This window comes from Camelus ferus, chromosome 4, assembly GCF_009834535.1.
Source record: "Camelus ferus isolate YT-003-E chromosome 4, BCGSAC_Cfer_1.0, whole genome shotgun sequence".
Taxonomy (NCBI): domain Eukaryota; kingdom Metazoa; phylum Chordata; class Mammalia; order Artiodactyla; family Camelidae; genus Camelus; species Camelus ferus.
Window position 1 is genome coordinate 13,494,233 of NC_045699.1, and position 18,826 is coordinate 13,513,058.

Sequence of the window (18,826 nt, forward strand, 5' to 3'; positions counted from 1 at the left end):
GTTTAATGGAGGTCCTGGGGGTTGAACCCAGGACCTCGTGCATGCTAAGCATGCACCCTACCACTGAACTCTACCCTCCCCCACGCTGTGTCACTTTTAAAAGATAAATTAGATAAATTTTTTTTTCCTTTCAATAAGTTTTATTAATTGATTACTTTTCTGTTTTTCGTTTATCTTTTCTACCTAGAACATGTTTTCTCAGAGTCCAAAAGAGAATTACAAGATTTGGTAACTGATTTTTTCCCCTCTAAATACATTTGGTGTAGGTTTTTAAATAAGATTCTGTCTTTAGTGTAATATTTAAAGCCACCTTATTAATGAAAAAATTGACATTATTGTATGTCATGTTTATCGATTTATTATAACATAGTCACAAAAAAACCCCGAAAAAACTCTCTGCCTGAAAAGAGATTCAGAAAGTATCTGTACCATTATTATGTAAAGCTTTTTTCTCTTTTAGTGAAAAAGATAGCTTGATGTAGTTGATAGCTATAAAAACAATTGTTTTGGTATTAAATATCTGTGGAAAAGCTTATTTGTGGGATTTTTCTACTAGTAAACATGGGAGGAGAGACTATATCAAAACACTGAGATAATCAATTTAAAATCTGATTATGCCTCTGGCTTATTCATAGTTACATACATCTGCATGTTTATGTGTACATCAAACCTGCAATATGTAAAAGGAGGGAAAAAGGTTTATTATGTTTATCTTACAGCCAAACTTAAAGGTTAAAATACTGCATTTTTGGATCAGGTTTCATGTTTTATAGTTCTTGCTATTAACATGTAAATGCATAAATGAAATCTTTATGCATTCTGAAGGCTGCAAAAAGATTTTTGCTGCACAGTAGTTAATCAAACTGCTGCTGTAGTCACATGAGAAAGAACCAAAGACTATAACTGTGAATACTGTATGGTTATGAAACCAGAGGATGAGAATATTATCTCTCTCTCGCCTAAAAAAACATATGTTCATACAATTGACTATTCTCTTTTAAATATACCTTAAGATACCATCTTTTCCCACCTAATGTATAGACTCTTTTGTCAGAACTTAAAGTGAATTTTAACCTATGGTAGAAATCTATCTTATATAAATACCTGTTGTTTTCTGTGTTGAGTAAATGCAATCAATCCTTCCCAGTTATGGAACACGTGTACATCAAAATGTGACAGTTCTAAGAACTTGGTTTTCATACTTCCACATGTATGTTAATTAATGTTAATTGATTTTTTAAAAAAAAAGCCAGATAGTGGAGGGTAGGACTTTCATTGGTAGTTATTTTTTGAGTCCCAAAGGTGAACCTATGTTAGGTACATTGATTTGGGATTCAGAAACTTTTCAATTGTAGCTTTCCCTCAAAGTATTTAAACATAAGTTGTCAATCTTAAGCACATTTTATTGTGAATTAGTTAGCAATTACTTGCTTTTATTAGCTATATAGTATCAGAAAGTTTTTTGTTTGTTTGTTTGTTTTTGCTTTAGAATAAACACCTTTATTATATGAGCTAAGATTAAAAGGGAGGAGGGTTTATTTGCCTTTCTGTGCCTTGAATAAATAAGAGTTTTGACTGGTAGTAAAAATGAACTTTATATTTAGACCTTATAGAACTAACAAATGGATAGAACACTGGGGCAGGCAACTCTCCACATTAGCTTGGTTGCTATGTCTGTTTTGAACCAGCCGTAGCTGACTAACATTTTTAGTAAATCTTTTTTGTCTCCTTTTCTCCCTTTTTTTGTTTCACCTCACTATTAACTCTTTCCTTCACTCTTTTGTCATTTTCCTGCTTTGCGTTTTCTTCCTTAACTGATTATTATTTGAGACTTTTTAAAAAACTTTTTGTTGTATTCTCCACCTATGCATTAAAAAAAGTCAAAAAACTTTATGTTTAGAAAGCGGTTTTTCTTTAAAGTAGATAACTGAGAATTTTATAATCATAGACAATCATAATTTTTGTTTTATATTAAAGATCAGGTTCCAAATACCAACAAATTGAATGTCTATTTTTTGTATATGATTTCCAAAAAACTTCACTTTTGAATTAGTGTTTTACCATTACAAGAAAAGATTAAAGTTTTGGTTATGCCACTTCCTTCCTCCATTCTCCCCAATAATTTCAGTGCATATATCAGTTAAAGATGAATTCTCTTCCTCCTAACTCCTCCTACAGCTTTAAATACTCAAAAGGATATTAACACTAGGTGATTTTTGAGTTCAGAGGACGTGGGATTTTTTTTTAAAAACTTTGTTTCCTAATTTCTCATTTGCAGCATTAGAGCTTTATTGCAGATAAATTGGACAAAAGAGAGAGTATAAAAAGGAGTCTCACTGTCTAGACTTGATCTATTGGCTATTTTGCCTTGTCCAATATTTAAAATCAGTCTCTTGATAAATTAGCAGTACACACATGCAAGATACTCAGTGTTGTCAAGAGTACAGAGCTTCCTTGACTTATGGCGGGGTTGTGTTCTGATAAACCTGTTCATAAATTGAAAATACTGTAAGCTGAAAATGCATTTAAAACATCTAACCTCCTGAACATCAGAGCTTAGCCTAGCTTACCTTAAATATGCTCAGAACACTTACATAAGCCTACAGTTGGGCAAAATCATTTCACACAAAGCCTATTTTATAACCGAGTGTCAATTATCTTATGTAATTTACTGAATACTATACCGAGAGTGAAAACAGTATGGTTGTCTGGATACAGAATGGTCGTTCACCCTTGTGATTGTGGCTGACTGGGCGCTGCAGTCCCCACCTCTTCCCAGCATTATGAGAGAGTATCAGACTGCATATTACTAGCCCAGCAAAAGGTCAAAATTCAAAGTACAGTTTCTACTGAAGACATTTATTGCCTTCACACTATCGTAAAGTTGAAAAATCGTAAGTTGAACCATCGTAAGTTGGGAACCATCTGTATGAGGAATAAAAAGATAAAAGGCAAATAATCTGGAGGGGAAAAAAAAGCACTGGCACAAATGAAATCCATGGTGTTGATATCCTTAAGATATTAAGATCTAATACGTATAATCAAGAAATTACTAAGTGTCCGTATTGTAGACTTGTGTGTTGATTATGGCTGTTGATTCTTCAAGCTCAGAGAACAGAGTAGGAGGAATAGTGCTGGGAAATGTGCTGCGGAAGCACGAATAGTGGGGAGAAATGACAGCTCGCAATGAAAGATGTCAAAGAGCTATGGTTCTGTGGTCCTCGGAGACTACTGAGTGCAGGCGCAAATAGTTTAACACTCAGGAGGTTTTGTTTGCTCTAAGGATCATACTACAATGTGATAATTGATGTTTCTAATGATGAATCTGAGTTTGTAAGATATAGAGTTCATGGGGAATTGTTTGCAAAGTAAAGTTTTGTAAAAATGTGTAAAATAAGATCTTTTGCTGTAAGAGAGCTATATACATAGCTTCTTTTCTTGATTTACTGAATAAATGAGACATCATTTTTAGGCAACTATTTGAAAAGACCGTGCTATATTCACTTATATTTGCTTTGATCTGTAGTTGCAGCCAAGCTCTTTAAATTTGTTGGAATATACATAATTTCTGTTCACTGAAACAACAGGATCAAGAAAATGGACTTGTATACTTCTTGGTAGATGGCCACATAATGTCATTTGAAGCATAAGACATGTTTATCACACTGAAAGCTGAAATTAGCCCCAGAACTAGTAGGCTGTGTTTGACACTTTAAAGGCATAAATTCAATGAGGAACATAATTAGGAATAACAGGCTTTTATGCTTGGCAGGGGTAGGCAGCGCACTTACTTAACATACATTGCTTAATATTACTCTCTTGACAGATTCTCCAAATATCATTTTTTTCCATGGCAACATGGGCCCCATATGTCTAGTACTTAATATGAACGAGATTTTTAAAAATGGTTCATTGCAGTTAAATGAGGAGAACCCTATAGAATGGTTAAAAGTGAAATATCATATACTTTGTATGTAATGAGTATGAATATTATAACATCTGAAAGTTAAGAAATCAAGTCAAGAAATCAAACTTTTTATCAGCTCTGGGTTTTCCATTTCCAGCTTCCTCACAATTCAGTGCAGTGTTGCAATGAGCACTTTCTTTGAGTGCCTTGTTTTAAATTTTTGTGTTGCATTATCCTGAAAGGAGAGCTTCCAAATTATGTTTCCATATCCAGTCCCTGTAAACATTTAAATTTAACTACTCAAAGCAATGAAAAAGTCGTTCCTTGGTTGCAGGATGTTTAATAAACAATACCTAAGTAAAATGATAGAAACACAATCAATTTAAAATGTTCTTTTAGTGTTTTAAATTTGTCTTTTTTTTTTTAAAGATGGGGGTGGGGAAGAAAAGAGAATTTAAGATTTTTGTATTTAATTGAAGTAACAGCATGTGCTGACAAGTAATAAATAACAGCAGTCTGAAGTGACTAAATAAATTGGTTTCCACAAGCAATGATTCATCTTCTGTCTTTCATTGCCATCAGGCTAAGAGACAGCTTCTTTTTGTCAGCGTAGAGCAAAAATATTTGATAGAATAACAATCCTGTTTCTGTACCTGCAATAGAAGCTCACTGTCTTTTCTAGTAGTTGCATTTTAAAATATTTAAATGCAATAATTAAATCTACATTTGGTTGTTCATTTATCTAAAACTTTGTGATGGTATAATTGCTCAGTCTTTGTGGTGATTTGCGATATCCTGATAGGAACGTTCCCTCTTAATTTTTAATTTGACTCGAGTTATTTAGAAATGTGTTATTTAGTTTCCTAATATCAGGGATTTTCTAACGATTTTTAATTTCTACTGATTTTTAATGTAATTCTATTGTGGTCATAAGACATATTTTATATGACTTGGATCCTTTTTTATTGAGATTTGTAGTATGGCCTAAAATAGGTCTGTGTTGGTGAGTATTCCTTGCACCCTTAAGAAGAATGCATATTCTGCTGTTGTCTGGTGGGGTGTTACATAAATATTGGTTAGATCAGGTTGGTTAATAGTGTTGTTCAAATCTTCTATATTCTTACTTTTTTCTGTCTATATTTCTTTACTTACTGAGAAAGGGCAAATTAGTTTTCTGTTGCTGCACTTACAAATTACCACAAATTGGGCTTAAGGCAGCACATATTTATTATCTCATGGTTTCCATTTATCAGGAATCTGGGCATGGCTTAGCGGGGTCCTCTGCTCAGGGTCTCAGAAGACTGCAGTGAAGATGTTAGCTAGGGCTGGGGTGTCACCTGAGATTTGGTGGCCTCTTCCAGACTCACGTGGTTGTTGACCAAATTGACTTATGTGCAGCTGTGGAACTCACAGTAGCCTGTTTTGGGTTTGTTTGGTTTTTTTTTTCATAGCCAATAGGACAGAGTCTCTGACTTCTTCCATCTCTAATCTCCAGACCCTACTTTAAGAGGCCCACCTTATTAGGTCAGACCCACCCAAGATAATTCTCTCTTAAAATTAACTCAAAGTCAACTAATAAATAAGTAACCTTAATTATATCTGCAAAATCCCTTCACTTTTGCCATATCACCTAGTCATAGGAGTGAAATGTCATCATATTTACAGGTCTTGGCTAGGGGTTATGCAGGGTGTGTGTAGCAAGGGGATGGGAATTTTGGGGGTGTTATTAGAATTCTGCCCATTACAGAGGAATAGTATAGTCCCTAACAATAATTGTGGATTTGCCTTCTTCTCTTTGTAATACTGTCATTTTTGCATCAAATATTTTGAAGCTCTGTTATTAGGTGCATAAATATTTAGGATTATTATATCCTCTTTAAAAATTGATCTCTTTGTATTCTATGGAATAACATTATTATCCCTGGTAATGTTCTTTGCTCTGAAACCTTTTTTTCTGTTAATGTTGTAATGACTTCTTTCTTTTGAATAGTGTTAGTATAGTGTATCTTATCTTACCTTTTAATCGATTTGGGTCTTTATATTTAAGTTGCGGTTCTCATAGGCAGCATATGGTTAGATCTTAATTTTTTGCCCAGTATTACGATCTCTGCCTCTTACACATTTTTAAAAATTTCTTTACAGTTTATTTTTTATGCACAGTATTTGTATCTAGTCCATCATTTGTAACACTGTCTCTCACCTTTTAGGTATCTTCCAGAATATATTTCTGTCATTTCTTTTATTTTGACAGCTTGTTGATATATAATTCACATGCCATAAAGTTTACCCTTTTTAAAGTGCACAGTTCAGAAATTTTTACAGTGCTATGCATCTATCAACACTACCTAATTTCAGAATATTTTCATCACCCCGCAAAGAAACTTCATGCCTATTAGCAGTCATTCCCCAGCCACTGGCAAACGCTAATATACATTCTGTGTAGGATTTACCTATTCTGGACATTTCATCTAAATGGAATCTTACGACAGGTGGCTTTTTGTATCTGGCTTCTTTGTTTTCAAGGTCCATCCATTTTTTGTAGCATATGTCACTACTTCTTTCCTTTTTATGGCCAAATAATTTTCCATTGTATTAGTATTTCACATTTTGTTTATCCATTCATTAGTTGGCTGACTGTTGGGTTACTTCCACTTTTTGGCTATTTTGAATAGTGCTGCTGTGAACATTCATGTACAAATTTTTAAGGGGATACTTTTTTTCATTTCTCTTGGATATATACCTAGGAATGGAATTACTGGGTGATATAGTAACTCTATGTTTAACTTTTTGAGGAACTCACAGACTTTTTTTCTAAATAACTGTTCCATTTGTCTTTTCCTACCAGCAGTGTATCTGGGTTCTAATTTCCTTACCAATACCTGTCATTGTCTTTCTTTTAGTATTTTAAAGATGTTGCTTCATTGTGCTCTCATTTGCTTGTTTCCAATGAGATATCTCCTACCATCATTATTCCTCTGTATATAATATGTCTTTCTCTGACAGCTTTTACAATTTCCTTTATTACTAGTGTTGAGCAATTTGATTACAATGTGGCTTTGTGTAGTTTTCTTCATGTTTCTTGTGCTTGGGGTTTATTGGTATTCTTGGATTTGTGAGCTTATTAATTTTTTATCAAATCTGGAAAATTTTCAGCCATTATTGTTCAAATAATTTTTATTTCCCTCTTCTTCTTTTGGGGACTCCAATTTCACGCATACAGTGTCCTTTAAGCTTTTTATCATAGTTCACTGATGCTGTGTTCATTTTTTAAAATTCTCTTTTTTCTCCATCTTTCAAATTCACCAGTCTTTTATGCTGTAATACTGTCTAATACCTTCCTCATATTTTACATTGTAATTTTCAGTATGAGAGGTTTTATTTGCATCTTTTTATGTTTTCATAACTTTGCTTAACATTTTGAACATACAGAAAATATTTATAATAACTTTTTAAAAGTCCTTGTCTGCTTATTCTGTGTCAGTTCTCAGTCTCAACTGATGAATTTTTCCCCTAATATTGGGTCACATTTTCTAGCATCTATATAGGCCTAAGTAGTTTGTTTTTTTTTTTTTTTTTTTTTTTTAATAAACTGTAGAGCACCCAGGGAAGCAGACCCCTAGCCCTGGCTCCTATTCTGTCCGTGGAGGGGGGGGGGGGTGTGTCCAGTCAGGCCCAGGGAACTTCTCCTTGGGATGCCAAATACATCCTCCTCCTCCTCTGACTGGCTGTTCTGATGAAGAAAGAAGAGTGGGGAGAATATTGTACAATGTATCAGTATGGAAGCTGGCAGGGAACAGCTTCTGTGACAAACAGATAGTTAGAAACACCACACTTTGGGGGCAGAGAGGAGCCAGGAAAGGGGAAAACAGACCCAGCATTCTCAGGCCTGGCAGTTTTGGACTAAATGCCCAACAATATGAATTTTACTTGGTTGGGTGCTAGATATTTTTATTCATATAAAAAGTCTTGAGCCTTTTTTACTGAGGTAGTTATAAGTTACCTGTAAACAGTTTGATCCTTTTCATTCTTGCTTTTGAAATGTGTTAGGCCCAACTGAAACATGCTTCTTCTGGGTCTGTGTCAGAAAAGCCCTCTGTGTATGTAACCTAATGCCCTGTGAGTCAGGAGGTTTTCCAGGCTGTGAACCGGCACTGCTCCTGGCTTCTCGTGGTTGGTGGACACTGTTTAGCTCCTGTGCTTGTGGTGGTTCTTCCCCTAGCCTTGGTAGTTTCCTCACCTGTATTCCCCGTTCAGTTTCAGCTGAATACCTGAGGTGGCACCCTGCGCATCTCCAGAGTTCTTTCTGCGTTGCTCTTGTTTCTGGTCTAGAGGGCACATCAGAGCCTGTCTTTGGCTGGTTTATTCTGACTTCGGCTCTTTAGGGTGTTTCTCTAATCTTAATAAATCTAGGTTTATCATACTCTTTTTGGGAGTTTTTAAGTCTTATCTCTCCACCTCTCTTTACCCCTGATTTCCCCTCTCTACCCCTGATTTCCTCTATTCCCTTGCCCTATGTAGCATAGAACTGGCTTTCTATTTATTTTATATGACACACTGTCTGATTCTGGAGGCACGCTCATTTCTGTGCTTTGTAGAAGTAGAGAAGTAAAATGTAAATTTGTTTATCCCTGTGTTGTTGTGCAAGAGGATGTTTGCCTATGTAAGGGTATTGTTTGGTGGAACTGTCAACTGGTAGTTATATGTGGTACCTTCATTTCCTTTAACAGTGTGAGTTTCGATCTAGATTGTCATTTTTCTCTCTTAACTATAAAAGAAGGTAAATGATACTGATAACAAATTTCAAAAGTAATCTCTTGAAGGCTCTCTTCATTTGAAGTGAAGTAACTGTATTATTATCTGTTTTTCTTAGTATTCTAAGTAATGAATTTTTAAAAAAGAGTTGAAATGATGGTAACTTTAGGCCCTTATTCAAGTGGCAAAGAAGAATTATTGGGGAATTAATGTACAATTCTCTGAATAACTTTTCTGGTTATAAAATAATGTTGTATATTATTTAAATAATACAAAGGCAGATGGTTAATAACTCCTATCTGCAACCATTGAAGTAAAATAAGTTAGAAATAATTTTTTTCATCAGCTGGACATGTGGGCAATTGATTTGTTGCTATCTTTCCATTGGTAACAAATTTTTAAATGGTATAAAAATATTTAGAGACAATTTCTCAGTCATGGAACCTAGTTTCTTATTTGGCTTCTCTTTGGTACTTCTCTGTTTTTGCTGGAAGTGCTGAAGTATCGAAATACTTATTTTCTGTAGAAAGCAGGCCTCCCTTTTTATCCAGGAATAGATTTTGTGGCAAATCATTGAGTCAGCAGTTATTTTGACTCTCACTGAAAGAGATGAAGTTCCCAAGAATTTATTATATATGTGTTTTGCTCATGAGTGAGACAGAAAAATACATACCTATCAGTGCTGACCGGTTGGTAGTTTCTGAAACATGATGCCACAGTCCTCATAAATAACAGAGTAACAGAATCACGGAGAGTTTGGCGGAGGTCAATCTCTAGATGGATGAGTTGGTCTATAAGCAAATAGCTACTCAACTTCTTTTGACTGTTAAGAATGTTCTATGGGTTTTCTAATGCAGACCCTTGGATTTCAGTGAATCTCTGGAGATCAAGAAAGTTTTACAGACTAACAGAGATGAACAGGTCAGCACGTGAGCGTTGGTGTGTGGCGGTACATTGTAGTTTCGGTGTGAGACACCCCTGTGCTGCTTCTAGAAACTCTACTTTTTAACTTGCTGTCATGGAATTTGCCATCACCATTGAGTGAGTTGAATTTGACCCTGATGTTATGAGCTGAGAATGTATAGATTTCATCAGTGATCTGTGAAAACCTGCAAGTAAAATATTCGTGTGACCGTGGGTTTATTTTTGGCTTATTTAAGAGGCTGGGTGATACATTGTCTTTGAGACATATGTATATGTCAGTCACCTTTTGTAAAAGTATAACCTTGGTAATCAAAGACGTTTCCTGCCCTTGCCACGTTTCTCTCGTAACTATGCCGCAGGGACTATAAACTTTTAGTTGTTTGAGAGGTATGTTGCCTAATAGCCCTTGATTCCCCATTTGGAACCTGGCAACGTTCTCTGGCTCTATAAGTGAACAAAGAAATGATGTAAAAGCAAGTGACTATGATTTGGACTTTCAAGTGGGATATGAACCCCAGCAATCCTTTACGCATGTCTGCAGATGAGGAAGGAGGAGGCAGGGGATGCCTGGAAATGGTCTCTAAGGTGCCATCAACTGTTATCTCAGGCTTTTGGCAGGTGTGGGCAGGCAGGGTGGTTAGAAATTTGAAAACAGAGTTGAAAAAATTATGTCACATTTTTAATAGTCTTCATATGGTGTTTGTCCCATTGCACTGCTTTTTACTGCCTTTTTACATTTGGACAAACTGAGGTTTTTTGTTTGTTTGTTTGTTTTGTTTTGTTTTTAAGATTTTTGTTTCAGGGGACAAAACTACTGTATGGCGAATGTTACCTAATTTGGAATGGATGGTCTTAGAGTTGTGAAATGAGCCACATGCCTTTCTGACAACCCATTGCGTCTTTTGAAAGGTCCTTCCTGCTGAAGGAATTTGTGCTATCAGTGCTGCCTCAGCCCCCAAGAGGGAAGAAAGCCCCATCAAACAAAGATAGTGGAAACTTAAAAATATATATTACCTATACCAAAAGCAGTGACACTTTAAGAGAAAACCCAGGGAAATGGTAATGCCAACATAAGAGTAATGGTAATAATAATGATAATAAGTTACCTGTGTTTTGGGCACTGTGCCAAGTACTTTATATACATTGTCTTCCCTCATGGAAACAGTGGGAAGTGGTTATTCTCCCCATTTCTTAGATGCAGTGCCCACAGTAACAGGAAAATAGCAGAGCCAAGATTCATTAGTCTGATGCCAAAGCTAGGCTCTTTCCTTCGTGCTGTGATTTTCCACTATGGATGGCTGATAACTGTAATTTTGGACACCACAAAACGATGTGATTTTAGAATAGAGACTCTTCTTAACGTCCTCAAATTATAGACAGCCAAAGTTAATTCTGGAACCAGAGATTCTTTCACACACCATACAAACGTTTTCCTGGCTCTGGGGCTCTGAATAGATTAAAATGTAGGTTGGAGCTTTGAGTCAAGAAGATAAACAAACAAATAAAATGCCTCGATGGTGACAGACGGTTTTGTCTGATCACTGGATTACCACTCTGGGAAATCATGGCGCTCATGGGCCAGTGACCATTTGGCCCCTGTTTGTCCCTGCATGCCACTGATGCCCTCTGTGAAGTCAGGGAAGTCATCTCTCTCTACTTGAGTAGCTGCTCACAGTGGGTAAGAGCATCATTTATCAATGGTAGAGCCATTGTACGTTTTCTAGGTGCGCAGACATCACTAATCGTAGATGGTCCCTGAGAGAGTTGCAAGTGGGTATTCTCGTTTAATTGGGAAGTAAAGAAAGGGCAGGGAATTGGTAGCTATATACACAGCCCCGTTTTTAGTCATTTGTCTATTTTATGTGAAGGATAGTGGATTTCTCACATGCCAGCTGTAAGTGACAGTAAGACCTGCCCTGAGCACTATATTAAACAGGATTCTGAGAACCCACCCATGGGCCATGATCTATTAGTGATGTCTGCCAGAGGTGCAGGGAAGGTGCAGTTTGCCACTTCTTGTTAGGTCATTAAAATATCTTCCAGAAAGACCCTGAGGTACTGGGTAGTTTTCTCAGAATATCACCAAATACTAATTCTGCTCTGATGTCAGACTGCTTGGTTTCTAATCCTGGCTCTGCCACCTTTGGGACCTTTGGCCTCAAATTTCCACATGCCTCAGTGTCCTCATCCATGAGATGGGAATAACAGTATTTATCTCAAAAAGTTATTCGTTTAAATAACTTGATACAAGTAAATTTCCTAGTTCAGTGCCTGGCATATTATAAGTGGTCAAAAGTGTTAATGATTATTAATTTAAAAAATGGTTTGAGTACCTATTATGTATAGACACATCCTGAGTTTTGTGCAATCTCTCTGGCCTAAACTTCTGCCCGGTTTAGGCTAGTATTTATTGAAAGTGCATCTTTTTTTTTTTTATTTCTGTATTTCTTTATTTATTTATATTAAAGTACAGTCAGTTACAATGTGTCAATTTCTGGTGTATGAAAGTCCATCTTGATTTTCACTTGGTATCACCCTTTCTAAGGACCAGGTGAACAAGAACCCTCTCAAAACCAACCAATCCTGTTTTGTTCTAATATCAAAATGTTACATAACTGGAAGGGGTCATAGAGATCATGGAATCTACTTCCTTATTTTATAGTTGAAGAATCTGAAGCTCAGGAAGTTTGAAGAAACATCTCTTTTTGTTACTTAGGCATTTATCCTACTTGCTAATGAAAGAATCATGGGCTGTTATTAGCAGATTAGGGTTTCTGTGTCTTTAATGTATCATGTGAAGTTGTTATGTATGCAGTGGTGCTTCCTTAGACGGAGATATTTAGGATAAAAGAGGAAAGTTGGGAACTAAAAAGTAACTGGACACAGGAAGGCTTGATCTTTTTGACAATAGAGTGTGCATGGCTGAGACAAGGCTCTTCTGAAAGGGATAAACGGCAGGATGGCTTGAGCGCCCTGCAGGGAGGAGAGCCCTGAGACATGGAGCCCTCGGGACTTCCACACCTGTTGTGAAACCATATAACAAAGGGTGTGGTTTTACTCCGAGCTCCTGATTTCTGATCGCAATTGTCCCTAAGACTCTGACTTACAATGTGCAATACAGTATGGGAACATGAGCATCCTAATAAAAATATGTGTGTCTGTGTCTGTGTGTCTGTGTCTGTGTCTGTGTGTGAAGCTGTATTGCCTGTAATTAGATTGTCTCCAAACCTGAAAAAGCGTAAGAGAACTAAAGCTCAAGTCTCACTTCAGCCATTCAGGAAGGAAGTACAGTTTACTGTTGACCTTGACCAAGAATTCTTTATTCTAGCAGCTAGGCAGATGAGTTTTCCTAAGATGTGTTTTCACAGTCAGGAGCTAAAGACTATTATTTGTGTGTGTGTGTGAGTGAGAGGAAAAAGCAATATTTAATTTGGGGCATTTACTTGAGGAGCTCTGAGGATCTGAAGTAGAGCAATCCAGGTATAGAAAGAGCTGAAGAATAAAGACCTAGAAGTCTCTCTCATTCTCAATCTCTCTTTCCCCCTCCACCCTCACCCCCAGCTTTTCTGGAAGCTCTATACAAAGAGTCACATCAGCTGTTCTTTCCCATTGATACTGGAATAAGACAGAGGCTGAGATTATACCAGCATTTAAGTAATAAATTAAGAACTTCCTGCGTGATATTGCAGTTACTCCTGCCTCTAAATGTCAAATGAGAAAACTTTAACTTTTCCAGGAACTTTTCCCCTTATCTTTTTTGAAAAGCTTTGTGCTTTGTAGACATGTCTGGCTTCTGATCTTGGGTCCTCTACGGTTAGCCATAGTGAGTGCAAAGGTACTTACCTCATGTAGATTGCCCAACTGTAAAGTGGAGTTAATAGTCCTCACCTTGAGGGGTTGTTGTGCGATCTAAATGGGGTAACATGAACAGTACCTCATATGAAGTAGCAGCTAAATAAAAGTTATTTCCCTGGCCATCTTTTTGAAAGATAGGTTTGAAGTAGTTGAAAAGAAATGAACAAGATCATTGATTACTGGAACTAGATATGCTTTGAAATTATGTGGGAACTTTTTAAAAAACTACTTAAGTATTAAATCCCAATCTCCAAAGTGTAGCCTAGAAAACTATAATTTTTATAAAACTCTCAGATAATTCTGATACCAAACTAAATTTTAGATCAATGGACTACATGAACTCTTGAAATTCTTTCTACTTTATTGTCTCCCATCATCATTTAAAAATCAATTTAGTTAGGCAACTAATATTAACCAATGTTGGAATCATCTATACTCAGTTTAGGAATATTTTTGATCGTGAGCTGGGCTGCAGAAGACATTTGAATTGCTTTTGCCACATCTTACTTTCTGAAAGACATGAAGTAGTCTGAATAAGAATTATATGTGATAAAGTTCATGCTACAAATATTTATTTGGTACCTACTATATGCCAGACACCATACTAGGTACTTCTAATCAGTTAAACAGGCAAAACTCCCTGCTTTATGGAGCTTAATAAAGTTAAGCTTGTTTATGTGTTTTTAAGACCTGAGCAAATAAACCTTTGCTGTAATTATAATTTGAAACATAGTAAATGATCAAACAGGAGGTTTATGACCATGTATATTGAACTTTATATTTATTTTTTCATGTTTTCTAACATTTCATTATGAAAATTTTCAAACAAGTAGCAACATTATAAGAATTTTACAGTGGATACCCACCTACCCAGCACTTAACATTTATTAACGTTTTACTGTACTTGCCTTATTACATAGCTCTCAATTCATTAAACTATCTTATTTGCGATGTACTTCAAAGTCAATTGAAGACATCAGTATACTTCCTCTGAATATTTCAGATGCAGATCATTAATATTAGAGTTTAATATTTGTTTACATTTTTCCTTTGATGTGAAATTTACCCTGAAATGCACCATCTTCAGAGCACGTCTGCTGAATTTTGACAAACGTATACACATATAAGCTATCAAGCTATAGGAAACAGAAAGTCCTCCCATTCCCTTTCCTAATGAATCCTCCCAAACCCCAGAGGCAACCCCTGTTCTGAATTTTTTCTACTCTAGATTAGTTTTGCATATTCTGTCATCATGTAAATGAAATCATACAATATATACTCTTTTGTGTAAGACTTCCTCACTCAGCATATTTGTGAGATTGATCTATGTTCTTTCCTGTGTTGGTAATTTGTTCTTTTGTGTTGCTGGTTTCATTGCTTACCACCATTTGTCTGTCTGTTTTTCTATTGAAGGATACTATGACTGTTTGTAGTTCTGGGCAATATGAATAAACTGCAATAAACATCACAAGTCTTTTTCATGAACATATCTTCATTTATACTGTGTGGAACTGCTGATCATAGGGCACTTGTGTATTTCATTGCAGACAAAACTGCCTGGTCTTTTCTCGGTGTGGTTGTGTCATCTTACCCCGCCATGGACAGCATTGCCCCACGTGCTCTGGCACTGCTTCCATTGATTGCTAGTGTCAGTCTCTTTAACTGCAGCCACTCTGGTGGGTGTGCAGTCGTGTCTCCTTGAGGTTTTAATTTGTGTTTTTTTGGTAATAAGTGACTTTGAGCACTTTTTTCCTATGCTTATTGGCCATTCAAGTATATATTTTTGATTCTTCAAATCTTTTGCTCATTTTTAAGAATTGAAGTATACTCGGTTTACAATGTTGTTAATTCCTGGTGTACAGCATAGTGATTCAGTTGTGTGTATGTGTATGTGTGTGTGTGTGTATATATATATATATTCCTTCTCATACTCTTTTTCATTACAGGCCATTACAAGGTATTTAATATTGTTCCCTGTGCTATACAGTAGGACCTTGTTGTTTATCTGTTTTGTACATAGTAGTTAGTATCTGCAAATCCTGAACTCCCAATTTACCCTACCATCCCCCCTTTTCCTCCCCTGGTAACCATATCTGTGAGTCTGTTTCTGTCTTGTAGATAAGTTCATTTGTGTCATTTTTTTTTTAGATTTCACATATAAGTGATATCATATGGTATTTTTCTTTCTCTTTCTGGCTTACTTCACTTAGTGTGACAATCTCCAGCTCCATCAATGCTGCTGGGAATGACATTATTTCATACTTTCTTACAGCTGAGTAATATTCTATTGTATGTATATACCACATCTTCTTTATCCAGTCATCTGTTTGCCCATTATTAATTGGTTGTTTGTCTTTCTGTTGTTGAAGAGCCACAGTTCTTCGTGTATCCTGGATGACAGTCCTTTGTCAGATAATGTTTTGCCAATGTTTCCTCCAAGTCTGTGCACTGCCTATTCATTTTCTTAATGTTGTCTTTTGATGAGGAAAAGTTTTTAATTTTGATGAAGTCTGATTCTTTTTTCTTTTATGGTTAATGCTTTCTGTGAACTAAGAAATCTTGGTTACCCATGAGTCATGAAATATTCTCTTATACTCTCTTGTAAAAACCTTACAGTTTTAGCTTTTATGTGTAAGCTATTTATTTTACCTTTTAATTAATCTTCACAAATTTTTGAGAATAAGTATTTTAAACTATGGAAAATAATACTCAGTTAAAGTACTTTTATTCATGAGCAAATAAATGATTTTTATTCATTATCAGGGAGGAGGAATGTTCCCCCTCTGTCTCACTTGAGTTCTTGTGGCTGGACTAGTGAAAAAATGGACACGACACATTAACAGGAGAAACAAATATTAATTCATGTTCATAAGGGTCTCATAGAGATGAAACCTAAGAAGTGGCCAAAGCAGGCAGCTTTTGTACCTTTTAGACAACGAAACAGTGGATTTATGAGGATTTGACAGGACAAAGAAACTTAGCTTTTGGGTGCTTAATTACTGAAGAATCTAAACAGAGTTTGGGCTTGGGGTAGTAAGTTTCAGAAGTAACAAGTTTTGTTTAGAGAAGCTTCTCGGCTCTGATTCCCTGCCTCGGGTGATAAGGCTGTCCTACCTCTAGATGCAGGGAGTGCACCTTTCACAGGAGAGATTTGTTTCCTGCTTTTCAGGGAGACAGAGAGGAACATCAGTTTCCTTCTTGCGTCTGCTGCTTCTTAAGCAACTTCAGTTCAAAATAATCAATGTGCCGCTGTGACATATTTTGGGGTGACCTGCTCTGAGCCCCAACATCACATTACGAGAAATCTATGACAGTGTCTTTCTGGAGAAAATAGCTGTAGATATGGAACTATTGAAAAGATCAGACTACCTTCCGTACTCATGCTTTGTTTTCAAGCACATAACTTAAGAAGAGTAAAGGGTTCTCTGATTAAAGAGCAATCTTTACTGAAAAGAGGTGCTTTAACTATATATTTGTTTAGTTAAAAGAAAATGGACTGTTCTATGCATTTATGAGGATTGGTGAGCCCCGGAGAGACACTCTGTGCTTTGGTCAGTCCACGCGGAATTTGGGAGAAAAGTGGCAGTAGAAACCACATCCTCCCTAATGACGCAGGACAGAGAAGCTCACATCTTGTGTCCCCAGGCATCCGCACCACTTGTCTTCCTGTCTCACACGTTCAAATCTGAGAGTCAGATGATGACTCTGGCCAGCCTGTTTCAGGCAAAGTGTCACTTGTGTTCCTTTACAAGGCCTGACTCACAGCTCTTACGTGTTAGAGGAATCTGACTCTGATAAATGAACCGGACCTGTGATGTTCTGTCTGACAGAGGGCAGTGGCTCATTTAAACTCTCACATAACATTTGCTCTGAAAATGGATTTTCTGAAACTTTCCACTTAAATAGCTGTGGATTAACTTTTCGTGAGGCCAACAGAGTGGAAACTAAGCAGGGCGTATAACCCCAGACTGTTGGGCAAGTCACCCATTGTCACGGTTCTGCCTTAGTTCGTGCTATATTACTTCCTTTAAAATTTGCAACCAGATTCTCAACTACTCACTTTTAAACGTCTGGAAATGCTTAAAGCATTTAGTCATTTGTTCACCTTGTTTAAGCCAGACACCCAGGTAGGGTAACACTATATTTGCCAAAGCAGAGTAGATGTCTCTGAAAGATGAGACTGGTACTTCCAAAAGGTTCTTCTAACCTAGGCAAACGATTGAAGGTTAGGGATCGTGTTTTTATGCAGTTCTGTTAGTAATAACATTCCATGTTATGATGCCTCTCCCCAAAGATTTTTTTTAAATGAACTTTAAAAAGTTTCTAATATAAAGTTTGTATTATCAACAAACGCTAGTTTGAAAGAACCAAATAGGATTTTGAAGATTACCCTTCTTTAACAATGCCTTAAATTTTTATCTCCTTATCCATTCCTCGTTGCTTTCTTTCTCAAGACATTATGGTTTATTGTGTCTCCACTAGGTACCTTGCCTGTGATTTACACAGTGAATGGCCCCGCTTTCGGAGCGAGTTAATGATATAATATCCCCATTTATATTCAGAGCAGTCAACACTTTCTAGCTCTCAGAATAATAAAAGCACCTGCATTTAATATACATGGAAGAATGGGAAGGCAAATAGCAGATAAGGCACAATCAGGTAAGTGTAATCAGATAAAATATCACAATATTATAGTAGATCAGCATCTGGTAATGACTTGAATTTTGAAAGACTGACAAACAGCATGGCCTAAAGCAGCCAGGCATACCTCATTCAGAGCACTCTTCCCAGAGCTGATTGCTCCTCTCCTGTGTTTTCTGGCAGATTAAGCAGGTAGGGAGGTAGGTTTTTTATTTTAACTCTTCTAGAACTGCATTGTGCCACAGGAAAAACACTAGCAATGTTCCTTTCTGAGCCCAGATCAGAAACAAAAACCAGTGACGTATGTAAAATAAAACATGGCATCTCCCAGCAGTTATCTCAAATTGATCCAAGTCAGTTTTATTAAAAAAAATAAATAAAGCTTGCGGTGATAGGCAGAGCTTTTATTTCTATCTCTGTACTTGCTTGCGCGGTGTTGACATTTTATTTTTTTTTTTTTTAAAGCGAGAGAAAACTTAGTTTATCAGAAACTGATTTGTCTCTGAGAGATTCTTCACTTTTGACCCTTGGCAGCTGGTAAACCTCTCTGTCTACCTTGGCCTTGGATGAGCCCTGATGTAACAGAGCCATAAGGGGTCAAATAGAAAGCTTCAGATTTGCAAAAGTCAGAACTGAACAAGCCTGGTTTGTATAGTAGAATTGAACAGTTTTCTTTTCCTTTTTAAGTTACTCTTTGATGGAGGCCAGTGATGTCTTCCATTGTCACTTCAGCTACTGGGAACCATG